The sequence below is a fragment of the Equus caballus genome, chromosome 16 (genome assembly GCF_041296265.1).
Source record: "Equus caballus isolate H_3958 breed thoroughbred chromosome 16, TB-T2T, whole genome shotgun sequence".
NCBI lineage: Eukaryota > Metazoa > Chordata > Mammalia > Perissodactyla > Equidae > Equus > Equus caballus.
Genome location: NC_091699.1, coordinates 91,165,877 through 91,188,639, shown reverse-complemented (window position 1 = coordinate 91,188,639; position 22,763 = coordinate 91,165,877). Strand labels below are relative to the sequence as shown.

At 38.9% G+C, this 22,763-nt stretch overlaps 1 protein-coding gene and 1 long non-coding RNA gene across 4 annotated transcripts in view; one reads left to right on the top strand and one right to left on the bottom strand.

Moving 5' to 3' along the window:
* Positions 1-7,306: 7,306 nt before the first annotated feature.
* LOC111768442 (uncharacterized) lies at positions 7,307-13,941 on the bottom strand. Its single transcript, XR_011427390.1, has 4 exons — positions 13,851-13,941; positions 12,369-12,482; positions 11,783-11,852; positions 7,307-7,682 (listed from the first exon to the last, which is right to left on the bottom strand). It is a non-coding gene; the product is annotated as an uncharacterized lncRNA (long non-coding RNA).
* Positions 13,942-17,260: 3,319 nt separating this feature from the next.
* PLSCR1 (phospholipid scramblase 1) overlaps positions 17,261-22,763 on the top strand; it is a 31,612-nt gene continuing 26,109 nt past the window's right edge. The window contains exon 1 of one of the 3 annotated variants that reach the window (XM_014731906.3): positions 17,261-17,550. The gene's annotated coding sequence lies outside the window, so the exon portion shown is untranslated. The remainder of the gene's footprint in view (positions 17,551-22,763) is intronic. The other 2 variants (XM_070239113.1, XM_070239112.1) reach the window with 2 other exon arrangements.

The following is a 22,763-nucleotide window of genomic DNA, read 5'->3' as shown; positions in this document are numbered from 1 at the left end:
GACTTACTCCTATTCTAAAACGAATTGTTTTCTCAGCTTCTTGTATCTAGGCGTCTCATGTAACTCAGGTCTTGGCAATGAAACATAACAAGAAGTCTACTGGTGTTTCCAGTAAAGCATTTACTTTCCTCTTCTGTTAAAAAGGGAAGATGTAGCTGGCTGTATTTTTCTACCTACTTCCTCCTTGGAACATGAGGCAATACCTAGAAATACAGCAGCAATCTTGAGACAATGAGTTGACAAGGCAATACTCTAAGGATGGCCACTCAAATAATAGCAGGAGCATGGGTCTTTGCTGACATGATAGAGCTGTTGTGCTTGTCCTAGACCACCTGCCTTCAAAGTTCTTACGTGAAATCATAATGTGCTTAAGAGATCATTTAATTCTTAAGCCACTAGTATTCAGGTAGACTGCAACATGAAGCTGAAGATATTGCTATCTGATATAACTATTTAGAAAAATTAAAATATGATTTTAGGTCACATACAAACAGAAATTTAGGTACAAAAATAAAACCATAAAATTCGAGAAGACTAAGATTTTCTGTTGTGCAAAACACAACATGAACTAAGAACATGGGAAAAAAGTTTGGGACATAAAAGAAGACACTGCTTATTCATAATGAGGAAAGAGCTTTTGCCAATATATGAGACAAATATTTTAAAAGGAAACAGGCATAATAATGAACATAAACTTCATTAAAGAGAAAATATTCATGGCAGGTAAAACTAAAATTATGTTCAAATTGTCTATTAAAGAAATTAGTCAGATAAGAAAAGATTCGAAAGTCTGAATTATCCATTGTTATCACAGGCTCAAGAAAGCAGCACTTTTTATACAATATTGGTGGAATATCACATTAATATTAATCAGGAGGAAAATTTGGCATCAAGTGCAAAACATTTTAAATGTACATATTAGCTGAGCAAGCAATTTTGTTTTCTTGGAATTTACTCTATAGATTTAGGTTGTTTATTTGAGATCTTCCTTGTTTTTTAATAGAGGAATTTATTGCTATGAAATTCCCTCTCAGAACTGCTGTTGCTGCATCCAATAGGTTTTGGTATGTTATATTTCCATTTTCATTTGTCTCAAGATATCTTTTGAGATCTCTTTTGATTTCTTCTTTGGCCCATTGGTTGTTCAGTAGCAGGTTGTTCCTGTGTATTCACAACTACCAATGGCAAACTAATTAGTCATTAAATACTATAAATTCTGTCTTCTTATTACCTATTACTTCTCTCTTCTCATCTCCATTTCTACTGTCACTGTCTTATATCTGAACCTGCTTACTTATGTCCCTGGCATCAGCCTCTCCTTCCTATAGTCCATTCTCCATATAATAGATAGATTAACTTTTTAAAGCAAATGTTGCAAAGCTAACACCTCAACAAACCGGAAAAAGAAGAACATACTAAGTGCAAAGTTAGAAGAAGGAAGGAAATAACACAGATCAGAGAAGAAATAAATGAAGTGGAGACTAAATGAATCAAAACAGTCAATGAAACTGATAGCTGGTTTTTTGAAAACAGAGACAAAACTGACAAGCCTTTAGCTAGATTCACCAAGAAAACAATTCTATCTTTTTATTGAAATAAAATCAGAAATGAAAGAGGAGACATTACGACTAACCACAGAAATACAAAAGATCATAAGAGATTACTATGAACAGTTATATGTCAACAAATTGGATAACCTAAAAGAAATGGAAAATACCTGGAAACATACAACCTATCAAGAAAGAATCATGAAGAAATGGAAATCTGAACAGACTAATAATGAGTAAGGAGATAGAAGCAGTCATCAAAAACCTCCCAACAAACGAAAGTCCAGGATGAGATGGCTTCACTGGTGAATGCTACCAAAGATTTAAAGAAGAATGAATATTCATGCCTCTCAAACTCTTCTAAAAATTAGAAGAGTAAGGAACACTTCCAAACTCATTTTACAAGGCCAGCATTACCCTGATACCAAGCCAAACAAGGACACTACAAGAAAAGAAAATTACAAGCCAATATCCTTGCTGAACATAGATGCAAAAATCCTAAATAAACTATCAGCCAACTGAATTCAATAATACATTCAAAGGTTCATACAACATGGCCAAGTGGGATTTATTCCAGGGATGTAAGAATGGTTCAACATTTGCAAATCAATCAATGTGATACATCATATTAACAAAATGAAGGATAAAAATCATATGATCATTTCAATAGGTGCAGAAAAAGCATTTGAAAAAAATTAACATCCATTCATGATAGAAACTCTCATCAAACGGGATGTGGAGGGAAAGCATCTCAACACAATAAAGTCCATGTATGGCAAGCCCACAGCAAACATCATACTCAATGATGAAAAACTGGGACTTTTTCCTCTAAGATCAGAAACAAGGCAAGGATGCCCACTCTCACCACTTTTATTCAACCTAGTATTGGAAGTTAGAACAATTAAGCAAGAAAAATAAATAAAAGGCAGCCAAATCAGAAAGGAAGAAGTAAAATTATCTTTTTGCAAATGACATGATATATATATAGAAAAACCCTAAAGACTCCACCGAAAAAATGCTAGAAATAATAAATGAATTTAGTAAAGTTGCAGGATACAAAATCAATATCTAAGAATCAGATGTGTTTCTATACACTAATAATGAACTATCAGAAAGAGAAATTAAGAAAACAATCCCATTTACATTGCATCAAAAAGAATAAAATATCTAAGAATAAATTTAACCAAGGAGGTAAAAGACCTATACACTGAAAACTATAAAATATTGATGAAAGAAAGTAAAGAAGACACAAATAAATAGAAAAATATTCGTGCTCATGGATTGGAAGAGTTAATGTTGTTAAAATGTTCATATTACCCAATACGATCTACACATTCAAAATTCCAATAGCATTTTGCACAAACTTAGAATGAATAATCCTAAAATTTGTTTGGAACCACGTAAGACCCTGAATAGCCAAAGCACTCTTGAGAAAGAACAAAGCTGGGAGCATCAAGCCTCCTGACTTCACACTAAATTACAAAGCTATAGTAATCAAAACAGTATGGTATGGGCCTAAAATTAGACACATAGACCAATGGAACAGAATTGAGAGCCCAGAAACAAATCCACACATAATAGTCAATTATTTTACCACAAAGGAGCAAAGAGTATACAACAGGGAGAGGATAATCTGTTCAATAAATGGTGTTGGGAAACCTGGACAGCCACAATGCAAAGGCGTGAAACTGCACTGCTATCTTACACTACACACAAAACCCACTCAACACAAAGCCATAACCTCCTAGAAGAAAATGCAGATGGTAAGCTCCTTGACTTCAGTCTTGGTGATAATTTTTTGGATTTAACTCCAAAAGCAAATGCAACAAAGGCAAAAATAAACAAGTGGGACTACATCAAACTAAAAGGCTTCTGCACAGCCAAGGAAACCACCAACAAAATGAAAAGGCAACATACCTAAAGGGAGAAAATATTTGCAAATCGTATGTTTCATAAGGGGTTAATATCCAACATATGTAAAGAACTTATCCAATTGAATAGCAAAAAACCAAAAAAATCTGATTAAAAAACGGGCAGAGGATCTGAAGAAGAAATACAAATCACCAACAGGTACATGAAAAGATGCTCAACATCACTAATCATCAGGGAAATGCAAATCAAAACCACAACAAGATATGACCTCACACCTGTTAGAATGGCTATTTTCAAAAAGATACGAGATAACAAGTGTTGGTGAGGATGTGAAGAAAAATGAACGCTTGTGCACTCTTGGTGGGAGTACAAATTGGTGCAGCCACTATGGAAAACAGTACAGAGTTTCCTCAAAAGTCTGAAAACAGAACTACCATATGATTCAGCTATCCCCATCTGGGTATTTATCTGAAGTAAGCGAAATCACTATCTTGAAAAGATATTTATACCTCCACATTCATTGCAGCATTATTTACAATTGCCAAGACATGGAAACAACCTAAGCATCCATCAACAGATGAATGGATAGAGAAAATGTGGTGGATATATATATATACAATTGAATATTGTTCAGCCATTAAAAAAACAAGGAATTCCTGCCATTTGCAACAATATGAATGAAACTCGAGGGCATTATGTTAAGAGAAATAAGTCAGACTCAAAAGACAAATATTGTATGATGTCACTTATACGTGAAATCTAAAAAAAAAACTGGACTAATAGATACAAAGAACAGATTGGTGGTTTCCAGAGACAGAGGTTGAAGGGGTGGGCTAAATGGGTGAAAGTGGTCAAAAGTTGCAAACTTCCAGTTATAAGATAAATAAGTCCTGAGATGTTATGTACAGCATGGTGACTATAGTGAACAGTATTTGAAAGTTGCTAAGAGTAAATGTTAAAAGTTCTCATCACAAGAAAAAAACATTTATAACTACATATGGTGATGGACATTAACTAAACTTATTGTGGCGATCATTTTGCAATGCATACATACATCGAATCACTATGTTGTACACCTAAAACTAATACAATGCTGTATACCAATTATACCTCAATTGGAAAAAAAGATGATTGTGGAAACTATGTTCTGTGAAGAATGACTATTGGTACATAGCCTCGAGAAGGAAAAATGTGGGTGCTGAAATATGGAAGTATAGATAAGCTTATTCTAAATTGCTCTGTAATACCTCAGATTTCTCACCTGTAAACTGATAGAATGATCGGACATTTCTCACAGGGTTATTGTGAGGCTTAAGTGAGTCACTGTTTGTTGAACACTTAGAATAGTTCCTGGCATATAGTAAGCGCTATAAAAATGTTAGCTACTGTTATCATTTTTCTTCCTCCAAAGTGTTTAACAAGGACCAATGATGCACATAAATAGATTTTTCTCTGTATAAGAAAGAGCTTCATCATAATTAGAACTTTCCAACCTCTCTAAATAGTGAAATGCCTCACCTGTCAACTTATATGCCTCCAAGTCAGAAACAGAGTATTCCAGTCTTGAGAAGGTCAGACCGCATAACCTCCCAGACTAAGGAGGGAACACTGATGAGCTGACCACGGCCATAAGCATAAATGGCAAAGTGCCTTCGAAAGTCACCCTTGAGCACACTGCACATATTTGCAGGAGTGTCAGGAGCCTTCTTTGTTCCCCTCCCGTGGCTATGAGCTGGAATTACTCATGCATTCAGTCAGTAATGTCTTCACGTTGGTGAGTATGTGTACATGGTGAGATTTATGACCATATGGACAGAATACTGAAATTAGGATTCCTCAGACATAAAGAACAATGAGGGCACAGGTCCAGGAGAAAGCCACAGGAAAACAGTCAGGCATTGACAAAGTGTTCACTTCACAAGTTTGTCTGAAATACCCTCCTTTGTAGAGGCTAAGCAAATGCACTAGTTGGGGAATATGTCACTGAAAGCAAAACATCCCTAATCTGCCTGGAAAGTTCTGATCATCCATGGGAGAAAGCCAACAAGAGTACCTAACAATATTTCATTCCACCTAGAAAATCTACAGAGGGACATAGAGGACTGCTACGTGTGGCTGTATGTCATTTTGTGTGCCTGTATATATTTGGGTTAGTAAGAACTTCGCAGAGACTATGTCAATTTTCATATTAAAACACTTATATTGAAAGGAATGACGTAAGAGACACCAGGATTCTGTACAGCACTAAGAAAGTGAGCCCAAATAATTCTTCACAAAGGAAATAGTCCATGTCATAAATTCAGTAGTTACACTAAAGTTGTGAATTCCAACTTAAGTTAGCCTAAATTTTACTGTCTCAAACTAATCAGTTACTTGCACATGGAAAGCTCTCAAAGCCATTCTCTCACATCCTACATTTGGCAAACACCATAACATGGAACCCAATGATGATTTCTACATGTAACACCTGTAAATTTTCATCTAATTAAACAACATCTACTATATATTGAGTAATGTAGCAGAATCCTTGATTGCTAAAAACAAAACCCACTCTGGACAGTTGACGCGTTAGATAAATATCTTGAAGGACGTGAGGTAGTTTGCGAGGTCTTGGGGAGGGCCAGAAAGTCTGATACGCAGTAAAAACAGTGTCCAAACTCTTTGAGAAACTCTCCCCAAAATGCAGGACATGTGTGGAATTGTGAGAGAAGGAGAAAGGCAGGAAGGAAGAATTAGGGATTCATTAAAAAAAGTAGACATTAAGGCATCAACGTTGTGTAAAATGCAAGCTCTTTTCTTCTGCTGGACATTTCATTCATAAACTCAACTGTTAGAGCTGGTGCCTTTGGAAATAATTAAGTTGAAAGTAAAATGTGAATATACCACAGTGAAAGCAAAATCTAAGGAGACGCCACAGCTCCAAGAACGCAGATGCTGCTACACTGAGACACTATCTGAAAACTTCCAGTTTCAATTCAGTCCAGAGGTACAGATAGCTGTGAACAGAGAGTCCATTTGTTTGGGTTGTAATTATGGCTTTTATTGGAGTTTAAATGAGCTAAGCAATATAGACACTAGAATTGTGGCTGTCATTGTAACTGAGAGGCTGACACAACGGACTGTGAACCCGGACTCAAGTGTTGGGCTTAAGGCCTTTAGGACTAGGCTGAGTCAACGCCCCAGCAACATGGATGATACATAAAGGAGACAACACAGAGCTACTCCTCCTTCCTTTGCCTAACAAAGATGAGGGAAGTCATATCATTGCTACCTTCCATTATCAGTTCCCAATTTTCTACAGGAGCTATTTAAAGCAAAAGATAAATCAATGTTGGGATAAAATTAAAATCCTAGCTTTCTGAATTCTTCCATTAGAAACTATGAGTCTTATTTACCATGTGATATTTGCTGAAAATAGGGATAAATTCCTTTTTGTCAAGAGAAAACTGAACATTCTTTCAAAAATAGCTTTGGTGATAACTGATAACTTGTATGTTTTATGTTTTGGTTAAAATATTTTTCAGATAAAAGTAGTTATACAGATGGAGAAAGTATTTATTAGAAGAGGAAAACAGTCTTTCAGACTAAGTGTCAAACATTCTACAGGAAAAAGCAAAGTCCTATTGTTCACCACCCAATTTCCTTAGTACATAATAGCACTTGATGATGCCAAACTTCAATACATGAGAAAAATTAGGAATAAGTCCTATATTTGGAAATAATTTGAATTCTCCATTATTACTATAAATAATAATCAAGTAATACGTTATCATTTCAGAGAATTATAACTTAGATTCTCTCATCCAAGTAATATTTCCAAGGAAGTAATTGCAGAATATTATAAAATCTATAGGAAAGTATCATACAAAATTATAAAGAAAAATGGTCAGGGTTTGCAGAACATTTTATTTTTAGAAAATACTTGTCAACAAAAATAGTCCACAACCAATCTATAAATGAAAATTTGGGTGAGTTTATTCTGAGCTGAAATCTGAGGACCATGGCCTGGGGCCTTTCTTCCTGAAGGAAGAAAGGGCACCAAAGAAGTGAGGTATACAGAGTAGTTATATACCCCCACACAGGATGTTTCACATATGATTGAAATGTCCCTCCCACAATAGTCACAAGATTGCCCTGTCGGCACAGCGCTTGATGGACACAGCAGGTAGTGGGTCTGCTCTCTCGGAGGGCGGGCATAGCAGGAGGCAAGTCTGTTGTCTCGAGCTGGGTGGTCACAGGTGAGGGCAGCAATCAGTTCCTAGCCTAAGGAAAGATGCTTAATCCTTAAAGAAATGCCAACGTTGGGAGGGGGAGGGAAGTTGCACCTTTATCTCAAGGGCCTTTGCTCTTGCCATAGGGAATCTCTAAAGCAGATATACAATGCATGCTCAACAGCCACAGTCAGGCCCTTTTGGAAAGACAAGGTCAGGCTGAATTAGGTTTACACAAAATGCCTTCCTCATATACCCCAACATATCCTATTATTTGCCATTTTTATTTGTCATACTAAACAATCAACTGAAAAACTATCAGGTATTCAATAAATTATCAGATACTTTCCTATAAACCAGCAAGAACAAATTTGAAAGGTCAATGGCAAAAGATCCCATTTAAAATCAACCACAAATACTGTAAAATGCCAAAGAATGAATATGAAAATAAATGTGCAAGAGCTAACCTTCAAAGAAGTTAGAAAACTTTGCTGAGGGTCATAAAAGAAGACGTGGATAAATGGAGAGATGTTTTGGTGTATTGTCCACTTGATAAGCTGATTCTAAAGTTTACCAGTAGGAATATACATGAAAAAATATGTATCATTAAGAAAGAGCAGTAAGAGAGGCTTATTCTAGATACCAAAATATATGATAAGGGCCGGCCCAGTGGCATAGTGGTTAAGTTAACACACTCTGCTTTGGGGGCCCAGGCTTCGCTGGTTCACTTCCCAGGTACAGACCTACACACCACTTACCAAGCCATGCTGTGGGAGGCATCCCACATACAATAGAGGAAAATGGGCACGGATGTTAGCTGAGGGCCAATCTTCCTCAGCAAAAAGAGGAGGATTGGCGGCAGATGTTAGCTCAGGGATAATCTTCCTCAAAATAAAAAAAGTTTGTAAGAGTTTAAAAAATCAGCATAGATATACAACTTGTGTATCCCCGCCACGCCGCTAGACTGCACTACTTGCACACAAGCGCCGTCTTTTTCAATTTTTATTCCCCAGTGCATAGCATAGTTCTTGATATCATAGAAGAAGCTTGATAAGTATTTGCTGAATGAAAATCAATCTTAACCTATTTCCCAGAAAACATATGCCAATTTTTTCTTTATATTTACCCCCACGAATATAAATGGAATAAATCCCACATGTAGATTTATTTGAATTATTTAACAGTGAATATATACATTTCGTAATCTTCATACGATTCTGAATACTTGTGAGTAAATTCTCATATGATTTAACACAGCTGTACCTATTAGGAGATATGGATCTATCATTTCAAGTTAATTCTTCGGAACTTCATTTAATACACAGAGGAAATTTGGAAAATTTCTAGGCTGTTAGACTAGTTTGATTAAAGTTGGTACATTTCCTAGCAATTGATTTCTAAAGCACAGTAACAATAAAACAGGAATGAGTGAATGAATGAATGAAATGTGTTCATGTTTATCTTCTACATTGGCCAGATTTAATAAATTCAATATATCAACGAAGAAAACCCAGAAGTCACAGGCAGGAACCAAACCGAAAAAGATAACCAAAGAGCCAGCTGACCTCACACAGAAGTTTGCCAAATCTTTTAGGTTTCCAGCTGGTAGAAATGAATAAGCATTTCTACATTGCAAATATGATATTTTCAACTATAAATAAAGATTGCAGGTAGTATAATTCACATCCTATGTCTGGAACGTGGAATGTCGTTAGTGCATTGTGCTCAGCCTTCCACGGTGATAAATTCTCCTCCTAGTTTGTCTAGTTAGCTGGACTTCTCCCCACTGGTACAAACTGCTCATTTAATCTGGCAAACCTTACTCCATAACACGACCTTAGTGAAAAATGAGAAGGGTCAGAAAGAAAGAATACATTAGCAATGAATCAAAGTACATTATCTACCCCTGGTAGATAATAATGATGACAAAGCTAACACACACCGAGTAGTTTGATAGCTAGTTGTTACTATGTATTAGGCAATATACCAAGCACCATATATTAACTAATTTGACTCCATATAAAATATTTTTATCTCCACTCAAGAGATGAGACAACAGATGAGGAAACTGAGGCAGAGTGGTGGAGCTGGTACATAGCATTTTTTTGCAGAGTTTACACTTGAGTCAGTGCTAAGTCAACGATGCACATGTATCATATTTAGGTGTTTGTGAACAACTAGTGAATGTTAAGAAGTTCGAAACTTTGTCATGGCCCATTAACCAATTAGTTCAGTGAATGTAGCTGTAAATAGCTACACATCTTTATATACCTTTGTGTGTGTGTATGTGTGTGTGTGTGTATCCATGTATGAACGGGGTCATCAACTTAGAAAGGTTTTTCTTTTTGAGAGTGAAGGTGGAGGAGCTAATGATGCTGGGCCATAACAGAGATTAAGGTGTCCGCTGACCGATCTGCCCTATCTTTTCCTTCCCTTTCTGTGTGACGTGCCCCATGTGGCTAAGAAAAGGCCCAGCAGCTGTGCCAAGATGGTGGACTACATTTATCTCACGTAGAAATTATTTTCCCCAACTGGCATCATGAAAGAGGACTTCTTTTTATATTTTGTTGCAGAACGAGTCTTTCAAATGAACACATCTTGAAACTCAATTAAATCAAGAGTATTATATGTTGGAATCATGGCTACTTTCCCTAGTAAAACAGGAGGAAAGTTGAGTTGCTAAGTCTCATAAATGGATATACTAATGTCATCGGAGCCAAGAAGCAACATATCACAATGCCTAAGAACATTGGCCCTGGAGGAAGACAGCTTGGCTTCAATTCTACGAGCTGTGGTCACATCCTTAACTCTGTGCAAACATGCATCATCCATAAAATCAGGGTAAAGTTTAACCTGAAACACAGAGAATTAGATAAGTATACGTATATCTACTCAATATAGCACTCAAATTAAAGCCTGGCATGCAAGACATACTCACCTGCTGTTTTATAGATAAAAATATGCCTACATTTTCCTTTATGGCATTTCTAATCTCTTAACCTTTGTAAGGACTCTGACTGCTCATTAACCTGTAGCCAAGAACCTCCTGTGTTTGGAGATTTGTAAGAATGGAACATTAATATAAAAATTTGAAGTGATGTATTATTTCTATTTGTGTCTGTCATTAACATTCCTAACTTATCCTGAAGTAAAGTTTAAACTCTGATAGAGAATCTTTGAATTCAGAAAGTTTGATATCTAGTTGATACCGAAGACTTTATATCATATATTTACAATTAATGTTTTTCCTAAAATAAAAATATACTTGTATTGCATTTTTTTTCAGTGTGGGGATTATAGAGAGGACATCTCCATGTACGGATTTTAACTAGCATTTGTATCAAGGAACCCTTAGAAATATTGCCTAGGAAATCTGAGGTTTATTGGGAAACAAATTTAAAATATTTTTAAAATGATCTAGTAAGTTCACTGTATCTCTTTTTGCTTTTTATGGAATTTACATAAAAAAGGATTATCAAAGAACAACTGCCTACAAATGTCAAATATTTAACATATCTGTAATTATAATTAATTCCAACTAAATACCTCACATTATGCACAGTTCATAACGTTCATACATACATGAACATATACAATATGCAGTATAACATGAAAAGAATAGGAGAATTCAAAAAAAGAACCAAAGACTCCAGGTCCAGGTAAGATGCAGTAAACACACTGCACCCTGTCTGCCCTGTCTGTCCCGCTTCCTGTAGCTATAAAACCTGGACTGGACAAGGAGCAGCTTTTATTTATTTTTTTTTGAGGAAGATTAGCCATGAGCCGACATCTGCTGCCAATCCTCCTCTTTTTGCTGAGGAAGACTGGCCCTGAGCTAACATCCATGCCTATCTTCCTCCACTTTACATGTGGGACGCCTCCCACAGCATAGTGTGCAAGGCGGTGTCAAGTCTGCACCCGGGAATCCAAACCAGCGAACCCCAGGCCGCTGAAGCGGAACGTGTGAACTTAACCACTGCACCACCGGGCCGGCCCCTAGAGCAGCTATTTAAGGACTCCGAAAATGTCATAGTAGAAGGCAGATTAAGTGAAAACTCCAAGCACTTTTGTTTATGTGGGTTTTATCTAGTGATATTTACCGTATTAAAAATGAAAACTAAGAAATTGTTAAAACAAAAAACACAAGCTCACCTTTCATTAGCTAGCAGAGAGGTGATGTCATCAGCACATATCACAAGCCTCTGGAAATTTCCACCGTGCACTCATTTGAGAAAGAGTGAAAAAGGCAAATAACATCTTAGTAATATAGGCAATCGTTTTGCCCACACTTTGAGAACTACTGCCCTGTGACCAACAAATGAAGGGCAGGTATTGTTCTGATGCACGTGTGAAACAGTCACCAAATTGTAAAACAAAGTATCTTTGGACAAATATTTCAAAAACTAATTTCATACTGAAAATAAAGCAAAAAAAAAAAAATACTCCAATGAAAGGTTAGACAAAAAATGCTTAGAAATTGAAAAGACATTTCTAAGCTATACAGACACGTGTCATTTGATGTCTTAGCCTCAGCCCTGGTTCCCAGCTCTCCATTCACAGAGGACTGTGGCAGAGTTAAGGATACCAGCCTCATGCTCTGCCACTACCCTTTACACTTGGGCTTACATTGCCATTGAGAAAGAACTCACTTTAATAACTTAGGTATTTATATGTAAGAGACTCTTTACATCAAACACACCTAATTTTTGGACCAAATTCAATCCTAGCAAGGCCATACCTGGGATAGCGGAGGTGACCAGCATCAGTACTCAAATTTCCTTGAACAGTCTCAACTCTTCCAGAGTTCCAGAGAGAAACTCTCTGTCAAATTTCTTGTTACTCAAGGAATACTCTGGAAAAGATAAATTGTTCAGCATTCATTGAGGACCATCTGTGAGAAATCATGAGATATTTACAGCTATTAAAAATTATGTACTTATAATTGCATATATTACTCTGTCCAGAGTAATATTTTTGAAACATGTAGGAAAAAATATGTAGATTACCTTGATTTTGCAAGTTAGCACTAATTTCTAATATTTAAAAGACTTTCCAGTAAAAATAATTTACCTTATTTGGCTTTAAACATGTCAGGGCCTGAGAATTTACAACATTCAAATAACAAGTATGATTTTTTCAAAGAAATTTTACTTCATTAGAAAAATATAGGGGCCAGCCCCATGGCCAAATGGTTAAGTTCGTGCACTCCACTTTGGCAGCCCAGGATTTTGCCAGTTCAGATCCTGGGCACGGATATGGCACCGCTCATCAGGCCGTGCTGAGGCGGCGTCCCACACAGCACAACCAGAGGCACTCACAGCTAGAATATACAACTATATCCTGGGGGGCTTTGGGAGAAGAAGAAGGAAAATAAAAGAAGACTGGCAATAGTTGCTAGCTCAGGTGCCAATCTTAAAAAAAGAAAAAAGAAAAATATATAAACTGTGGTTTTAGAATTTTAAAACATATGGACAAATATAACACACATGATGGAACATAAAATGGGTTTGTGCGATACTAAACTGAGGAATTTTAATTTGTGACTTAAAAATATCCAGAGATATTTTAGACCTGGCCATGGACTCCGGCAGGAAGGGATAGATTTGTCTCTTCAATAAACGGTGCTGGGACAATTGGATACCCACATCCAAAAGAATGAAACTGGACCTTTATCTTACACCATACACAAAAGTCAACCCAAAAATGATAAAAGAGTTAAACATAAGACATAAAACCCTAAAAACCATAAAACTCCTAGAAGAAAACATAGAGGAAGAGCTTTGTCAGGTTGGTCTTGGCAATGATTTCTTGGATATGACATCACAGGCACAGGAAACAAAAGTAAAAGTACTGGGACTACATTAAACTAAAAAAGCTCCTGCAAAGCAAAGCAAACCATCAATAAAACGAAAAGCCAACCTACAGAATGGGAGAAAATATTTGCAAACATATATCTGATAAGGGATTAATATCTAAAATATATAAAGAACTCATATAACTCAATAGGAAAAAACCTCAAAACAATCCAATTAAAAAATGATCAGAGGAACTGAATCGATATTTCTCCAAAGGAGACATACAAAGGGCCAACAGGCATAGAAAAGATGCTCAACATCACTAATCACCAGAGATTACTAATGAAAATTCATCCTTTCGGTTAGGCTGCTCCTTCCATGAACCCACTGCTTGCCAAGACCTGAGAAAAATAGGATTCCCTTACCAAGTGGTTCTGAGTCAGGTTCACAGAATAGCATCATCAGCATCACATGGGAACTTGCTAGAAAAGCCAATTCTCAGGAACAATCTTTACCTACTGAGTCAGAAAAAGGTAGGGCTTCACAAATAGAGTTTTAACAAGAATTTCAGGGGATTCTGATGCACACTAAAATTTGAGGACCACTATTTTACCATGTAAAAGCAGATACTGAGTTTTGAGTAGGCAACTAATAGTTTATCTCATACGCAAATATTTTCTAATTAAAGATGGTACTTTTCTCCAGAGATCATAATAAAATGAAAGCAAAAACAGTTAAAACAAACAAAAAACCCCAAAGCTGTAAAAGTCACAAGGACAATAAAAATATGATCTGTACAGGAGAGAAAGAGATTTTCAACAAATTTGAGAAAATAGAGAGAGATGTGGTAACTATTTTGTAAGACATGGGAAGTTATAAAGTGTTTAAAGAGGGATATAAGAATACAGAAATCTAATTTACCTCCACAGCATCCCAGAGAGACTGAGGACAGTGATGCCAAATGAAGGGGGGGATAAAGTTGAGAATTAGAAGTTAAAATGAGGAGTGCTTGAAAGCCTATATCCAGAAGTCTATTCACCACCCTCAACCACTACTCCACGGAGAGAACGCAGCAAAGCTATGCACCACCCTACACAAGCTGTAGGACATTCCTTCTGTCTAAAATGGATCAGAAATGCTTGGCTTTCAAAAACAACATTCACTGGGGAGGACAGATTGAAAAATAATTTTGAAAATGGAAGTTACTGGTTCTGTACAGTTTTCCTGCCACTTCTGCATCAGAAGTTCAGCAAGCAGGAAGCTAAATGCCAACCAGAAGCTTCTATAGGCACTGGTGATCGTGGGCATCTACTTTGACTACTGCATAAGTGTTAAACCCAAGATAAATTTCAGGCCCCTTCAAGAAGGAAAAGCCAAGAGAAGACCTCCACAAAAATCTGGGCTCATAGAGTTACCACCTTGTAACATGAAAGAGAAGTAAACGCCACCACAGAGGAGGCAAGAAGACAGAGGGGACTGGCCCCTCTTGGCCTTGATGAAAGATATATACATTGTTGCAAAATTCTGAACTTGTAAGAACAGCATCGATTTTGGAGAAAATGAAAGCATTCCTAGAAATAAAGAGGAACACTTTATAATGATAAAGGCTCAATTCACCAGGATAATATAACTACTTGCAGATTTTATCTAATCACATAACCACAAAATATATGGGAAAAAGTCAAAACAAGAAAAGATAAATCTATAATTAGAGTGGGAGATTTTAATGTTCCTCTGAATAATTAATAGAACAAGTAAACAAAATATCAGCTAAATAACAGCATGATTAAGAAATTGACTTAATAGAAAAAATAAAATACCATATGCAACAGCTGAGGAGTACATTTATTTTTCAAGTGATTATAAAATATGTACAAAATTGGCTGCGTACTGAAGGGCCATAAAGCAAGTCTCAAAAAATTTCAAAGATTGAAACCATTCACAGCATGTTCCTGAACCACAAAACAGCTATAAATAATGAAAAGATAACTAGAAAATCCCAACTTTCAGCAATTAGGAATAAATTAGTGCCAAGGAAGAAATCATATCGGATGTTCTGGGGTACAGCAGGCTTTCTGAAATAAGATGCAAAGCCCAGAAGTCAAAAGTGAAAAATACAGGAAAAAATGATTAAAAATGAAAACGATGGGGGCTGCCCGGTGCCCTAGTGGTTAAGTTCGCACACTCCAATTCTGCGGCCCAGGGTTTCCTTGGTTCCCATCCTGGGCGTGGTCATGGCGCTGCTCATCAGGTCATGCTGAGGCAGCGTCCCACATAGCACAGCCAGAAGGACCTACAACTAGAAGATACAGCTATGTCCTGGGGGGCTAATGGGGAGAAGAAGAAGAAAAAAAAAAAAGAAGAAGAAGATTAGTAACAGATGTTAGCTCAGGTGCCAATCTTTAAAAAAAAAAAAAGAAAGAAAGAAAGAAAAAAATATGTATTGTGGAAACAACGTTAAATAACATACAATCCAGAGACCCACTGGGCAAAAGAATTGTACCTTATTTAATAGAGGAGGGATTCAATCCACATTATATAGTGAGCACAACAAATCAGCAAGGGGAAAAACATCCCGATCCAACAGAAAACTCCGTATTGAATAGTATCAGACAGATAACAGAACAAAATGGTAAAATGTTCAGTAGTCAGATGAAAAATTAACTCAATATCACTAACATAAGAATTAACAGAAACAATAATAGGGTAACATTTGCCAATCAGAGTAGCAAACATATAGAAGTGATCTTCAGGAAGTACCCAGATGTGGTAAAACAAGCATTTTCAAACTTTATTGGCATAAGAACAGAGAGAGGTTTTCTGTAGTGTGTACAGAAAGATGCAAGGATGATGAGCAGAGCATAATTTGTAATTGTGAAACTGGAAACAAACTGCCCCTGGAAGGTTCGATCAACGATACAGTTCTGTATTGAAGACAAGGAGATTGCCAAAATGCATCGTAAGCTCAGAAAAGCATATCAGAGAACAGTTTGCAGAAAATAATCCTATTTATGTAAAAAACCACTATGTACATGTGTATCTACTCACGTATCCATAACAATATTCATTGAGTGCTTACTTTGTGGCAGGCATCACAGAAAACTTTTTGTATATTTTAACTTCCTAATCCTCATAAAAATCCTATGCTTAGGGGCCAGCCGGGTGGCACAGAGGTTAACCGTGCACGTTCTGCTTCTGCGGCCCGGGTCACAGGTTCGGATCCTGGGTGTGGACATGGCACCGCTTGGCACGCCATGCTGTGGCAGGCATCCCACATATAAAGTAGAGGAAGATAGGCAGGATGTTAGCTCAGGGCCAGCCTTCCTCAGCAAAAAGAGGAGGATTGGCAGCAGTTAGCTCAGGGCTAATCTTCCTTAAAAAAAAAAAAAAAAAAAAAAAAACCTATTTGTAGATACTAACTACCCTCATTAACAGATTAAAAAACAGGCACAGATATTGCAATTGGCACAAAGTCACACAGATGAGACGGGATTTAAACCAAAGTGGCTTGGTTTCCTCCTTCCTTTTTCCGTCTTATTTTCTGTTTCCTTCTCTATTCCGCTCCCTTCCAACGCTCTTCTCTCCCGGCACCTCACCTCTCTTAGTAAACATCCAAATGTCTGCTAAGTAAAGGGGAGAAGTAGGGGGTGCAGAAGGTCAGATTCGCTTTCCTCCATACTATCCTTTATTGTTTGGAGGATCTTGTGTTCCTCTCGTAACTAAAACATTAAAAGAAAAAAAAAATCACTGAATCCTTCAGTTCAGTTCCAGTCGAGGGCCTGGAAAAATTAAACACTCTAAACACAGCTGGTCGGTTTGACTCTTAAAAGGGGTTAACATCGTTTGGTGGAGAGACACAGACAGAGACAGCAAGAAAGCGAAAGAGAAAAGGGACCATAAGGAAAAACGAGCTTGACTCCCGTCCCTTCCGAGCAGCCCACGCCCCCCTGAGAGGAAGAGGAAGTTCTCCGGCTTATAGGGCCGGTAACCCCACCCCACCTTCCCGGCTAGTAATTTCCCCAGGGCCAGGTGCTGCGGCCGTCCAGTGCGTCGCTGCGCTCCACCCAGGACGGAGCGGCTCTTCGCGGGGAGCAGCGGGCGGCGCGGCCGGAGCGCGGGCACCAGGTAGGCGCAGGCGAGCCCGCTCGTGCGCGCCCCATCCGGAAACGAAACCCGGAGCCGGGGGCTCGCCCGAGGTCGCTCCGAGTTTCCTGTGGGGGCAATTCCGGGGAAGATCGTGGAACGACCCTCCGGCCCCCCCACCCCCCCCAAGGCCGCCCGGGGTAGAGGATGGGGGCTGGCCTCGGGGAGCGACCCCGGAAGTGGAGCCGGGGCTCCTCTTAGGGTCCCAGCTGGGCCGGCGGTACCCCTGTCCAGTCCAGGGACCTTCCCAGCGACAAGGTTTGTCCTGACTGAAACCGCCTTGCAGGCTCGACTTTGCTTAGTACATCTCTTATCGCAGCAGAGAGCAGCGCTGCATCATGGCAAGAACCTGGGCTGGGGGTATCTGCCAGCAGGTTGGGGGGATTAGAAGGGATGCTTACTAGAGCCTGCTAGCTGTAACATCTAACAGTATTAACTAGGAGTATGGCTGCAGCCCAAAACTGTGCTAGGCACCGTGGAACACCAGAATTGGGAAGATACAGTAGGTTTCTAGCAGAGAAGCTGAGAGTGTCAGCTTGGGAGCCCACCTGCCGGAGTTGATTCCTCCCTCTGCTCCTTACTATCTGTGGGCTCCCCGCCGGTTTCTTCCTCTACACCCCTTCCATGCCTGTCTCTGAAGTTGTGGAACGACTAGAAAGAGTTACAAGAATTACAGTCAGATATGTTAGGTTGACATGTGAGTTACAGGAAGATATGCATTAGTGTGATGTGTTTAGAGCCATGACTGGCACTGCAGAAAATACTCAGTTAACTTTTCCTGCTTTGTGACAAAGTTCCTAGTTTCCCAAGCTCACTATCTGGTTTCCTGTGATCTGATTTACAGAGTTATTACTGGAAGGCATGGCCTGGCCACTTCCCAGTTCCAGGTTTAGCAATAGGAGGTACATGGTTAGTACAAGTGTCGCTTGCATCATAGGAAGTGTCAGGTGATTTCAGGTACCAGTTTTTCTTCCTTGAACTTACTTAACAGCAGAACTTTCTCTTAATGCTGCCTTACACCCTTGTGGAAGGAAATGAAATAAAAAGTAAGTGAAAAGGGAAGTGAGTGGATTTCCACAGCTGGGTAGAGGAGTGCCATGTGAAGTGGCTGGTTGTGGACTGAGCAGCCTTTGCATCTGAGGGAGCTGTTCTTTCCAACTGAAAGGAGAGAAATAAACTGTACACACATTGTTGAATCAACGAGCACTGATTAAGTCTCTTGTCCTGGACAAGACAGGCAATGATCTCGCCTTCGAGAGCTGGAGAGCAGGTGGAGAGACATTGATGGTGCAAGAACTGTCCTCTGTACACCTCTCCACCTCATGTCTGATGATTTCTTCCTCTTTTGCTCTTTAACACACAGACCTCCGTTCCCTTGAATGAGTCAGGCTCCCTCTGGCCACAGGACTTCTACCTGTGTAGTCCCCTCTGCCCCTCTGGCTATAATGCCTCCCCACCACGCCACTCCCCCACACACACCACACACGCCTCCATGGCCTGGTTGGTTGAATTTAGACTTCTTTCTGCTCTCAGATCTCTTTCTTGACAAGCCCCCCCATCTAAATTAGTGCCCCATAACTCCTTCTTAAAGCATCATTATGATTATTCATCATACTTAGAGTATTGTAATCATGTATTGTTAATTGTCATTTCTGTTCTAGTGATTGTTACAGTACCTTACATACTCTAGGCCTTCAATCATTCTTTGAAAAAAGGCACAAGCTTTATACTGAGTGAATATGTACATACATATTTATATATGTACACATACATTTATATATGTGTGTGTATTGCACTTTCTTGAGTAGTGCTAAATTTAAAAAGCTGAAGCACGGTAGTTACTCAGTACTAACAATTGTGCTTTTCATTTTCCAAATTTTGAATTTAATAAGCACTTAGAAAAAATTTTCGCCTGGCCTAGTAAAAACAAAATGGCCACAAGTAAATTTAAAATTCCATGCTTTCTATGTTACGTAAGATATCATAAAGATAGTTTTTTAACAAGTTTCAAAGAAACTTGACAATTTGGGAAAATGTCTTTCTTTTCCTCAATGGATCAAGGACATGAGTGCAAAGGACCTGAGTCCTGAATCCTTGTAGTTCAGCTGCTCTGAGCATTCAGTGATCATTTATTCTCTGGGCCTTGTTTCCTCACTTATAAGGAGGAAAGGAAACAACGGATCCATGTCAGGGGGCTCTGAGTTGTCAGCAGAGGCTTTTCAGGAGTATAAAGCAACCAGCCTATGATAAGGGACGTCAAGATTCGTTTGTGTTTCCTTTGTCTCTGGGTTACTTGTTAGATTTGTAGACCACTTGACCACCCCTCTCTCAGTTCGTCCCAGTGGATGTAATGTCTACTTTTTTCTCCAAGGTTTACGATAAAATGCTATCCAAATGGTTCTGAGTGTATTTGTTTTGTTTCCATGAGCCTGAAATACAGGCGTGGATTTTACAGGAAGACTCCCGTTACCCGGTTTGCATTTATGCGTTGGCCGCAGCCACCCCACCTCCGCCCATAGCCTTCCTGTCCGGTGGACTGGTGTACTCGAATGCTCACCATCTTGGCCCACCTATTTGTGTAAACTTATCTGTTTGTGGTCTACTTGTCTTTTACCACAACCACAGTTCATCAGATGAAATGTTTTTGTCCTTAGATGTCAACTCAATGTTTTTAAATGCACAAAATTGACCTACATTCATGAGCTGAACAACATGGAAATTTTCTAATTTGTGTCTTAGCTCAGCAAGCGCTGGCTCTCCACATCCTGTGCCCAGTTCCTCCTCCCCGGTCTAGTGCCTCATTCTCACTTACTCATGGGAAGGTAGGGACATAGAATTCTGGGATTGTTTTTAGAGCAGTAACATTTTTGCTAAAATAATTCAGAACATATATCCCCATCTTAGGACTCTGAGAAAAATGTTAACTGCTTTGTTCTTAGGCGATTAAGAAGTAAATTTGGGTAAATAATCCAAATCAACTTTATGCCTAGTTTATAGGCATAGTAGTTTTAGGATCTTCCAAAATTAGGGATGCTTCCCCCGTGGGTTCCAGATTTTATATTAATACTTTTTGGAAGCAAGAAGAGAGAAATTCCAGGCCCCCAAGAGATGGGTGAGAGGGTGTCACTGTCATCTGATTGTGGAGCCATAACTGGATGACCTGCACCGCTTGCCTTTCTTTGTGGTGGTGGAGGTGTATAATTACCAAATAGCCCGGAGCAGCAGGGGACTTATGGTGCCTGAGAGAGTAATTTTAACAGAGCTATACTTATATGTATATAGCATATGATGCTTCAGTCTCTTCAGAAGCTCTCACCTAACAGAGTTAATCAGATTATAATTTGAAGATCTGTGTTTGTCCTGAAGTAATGAAGATTCCAACAGTACAATATATAATATGACTTTATTAGAGATTTTTTTTCTTTTAGTACAGGATAAATATGATTTTCTCTTTCTTGGAAGTCTTCTTCGATTTGTTTCCTACTAAGAGTCGTGGAAGGCATTATTTAAAAGTTATCATGTCAGGGGGCTGGCCCTGTGGCCGAGTGGTTGAGTTTGCGCGCTCTGCTGCAGGCGGCCCAGTGATTCGTTGGTTCGAATCCTGGGCGCGGACATGGCACTGCTCATCAAGCCACGCTGAGGCAGCGTCCCACATGCCACAACTAGAAGGACCCACAACGAAGAATATACAACTATGTACTGGGGGGCTTTGGGGAGAAAAAGGAAAAAAATAAAATCTTTAAAAAAAAAAAAAAGTTATCATGTCAGGGCAGGCCAGGTGGTATAGTGGTTAAATTCATGTGCTCCGCTTGGGGGTTCATGGGTTTGGATCCTAAGTGAACCTGATATGGATTAAGGCTGCCCCAGGTAGAGAAGCCCAGGGCATCCTCACCTATGTGCCGATCTGTATGACCAGATTCATATCTAAAGTTATACGACCACACAATAACCAGACCCCATCTGCACTGAAACCATTTAATGACTTTTTACATCATCTTTTCTTTTTCCAGTAAAAATAAGTCACATACCCATGCCTTATAAATTTAGCCCTAACCCTCAACACATGGCAGCAGCAGCAGCTCGGACTGCCCATGGGTCCTGTCCCCATGCTATTCCATACTATTCTCTAAATAAAAGAGCACTACTGCCAGACCTTGAGAGTCCAAGAAATCTTTCTCTCAACTCTTCGGCTCGCTGTCCCCGCATCAAACCAACACACTGCTCATCAAGCCATGCTGTGGTGGCATCCCACATACAAAATACAGAAAGACTGGCACAGATCTTAGCTCAGCAACAATCTTCCTCACCAAAAAAAAAAATAGTTATTATGTTAATTAATTCACTAATTAACTTACCCAGGACTCAGCCCAGTCATTTCCAAAACTGAGTGACGTTATGTCTTGTAATAACCCATTGAGTTTGAGGAAATCAAAAGATCCTTAAGACAGCAAGCAAGAGAGTACGGGGATGAACATGGTGGGTATCATTATTCCACACGTGCTTCATTCCATTTGGCACACCTGCAGGTACACCTGTCACTTAACATTCTGCACCAGAGCTTGTGACATAGCATTTTTCATGCTTGAGATACCATGTAATTGCTAGAATTCTAAAACCTGCAGGAAAGTGAGGACCCAGACTTTGTTCTGCAGTGGCTTTGCCAACAGATACTCATCTTCACAAACCTATAGTTTGACTCAAAATATCGTAACCAAATAGGGAGGAAAAGAGCAAAGATGAACAAATGAGTGCTGTTTCAGAGTCTGTCTAGCTCTGCTTCCTTGGATTTCTGTGCAAGGAGGGAATGCTCTCTGACGCCGTGGAAGAGAAATACTCTCGTATGCGTGGTTGGTGCTCATTTGGCCAGGACTGGGGAAGTATGGTGAAGTGTCATCACTGACAAGCCTCACCTGTTCCTAATATGATGCATAGAGGCATTTATGAATTTCCTCTTTTTCTGGCATGTCCTTTCTTTCCGACTGGCACGGGACTTCCCAGGCTCAAACAACTAAACACAAGAAAAAAATGTTTTTCAATTAAAAATATTTTAATTTTTTTAAATAAAAAAATTATTTTAATAATTTTAAAGTCCCCTCCACATGGAAGAACTTGCCCATGTTCCTTCTCCGGGTGTTACACAGGATCTGTCCTTGAAATGAGTGCCTTTCTGCCATTGTAGGCTAAGGGAGAATGAT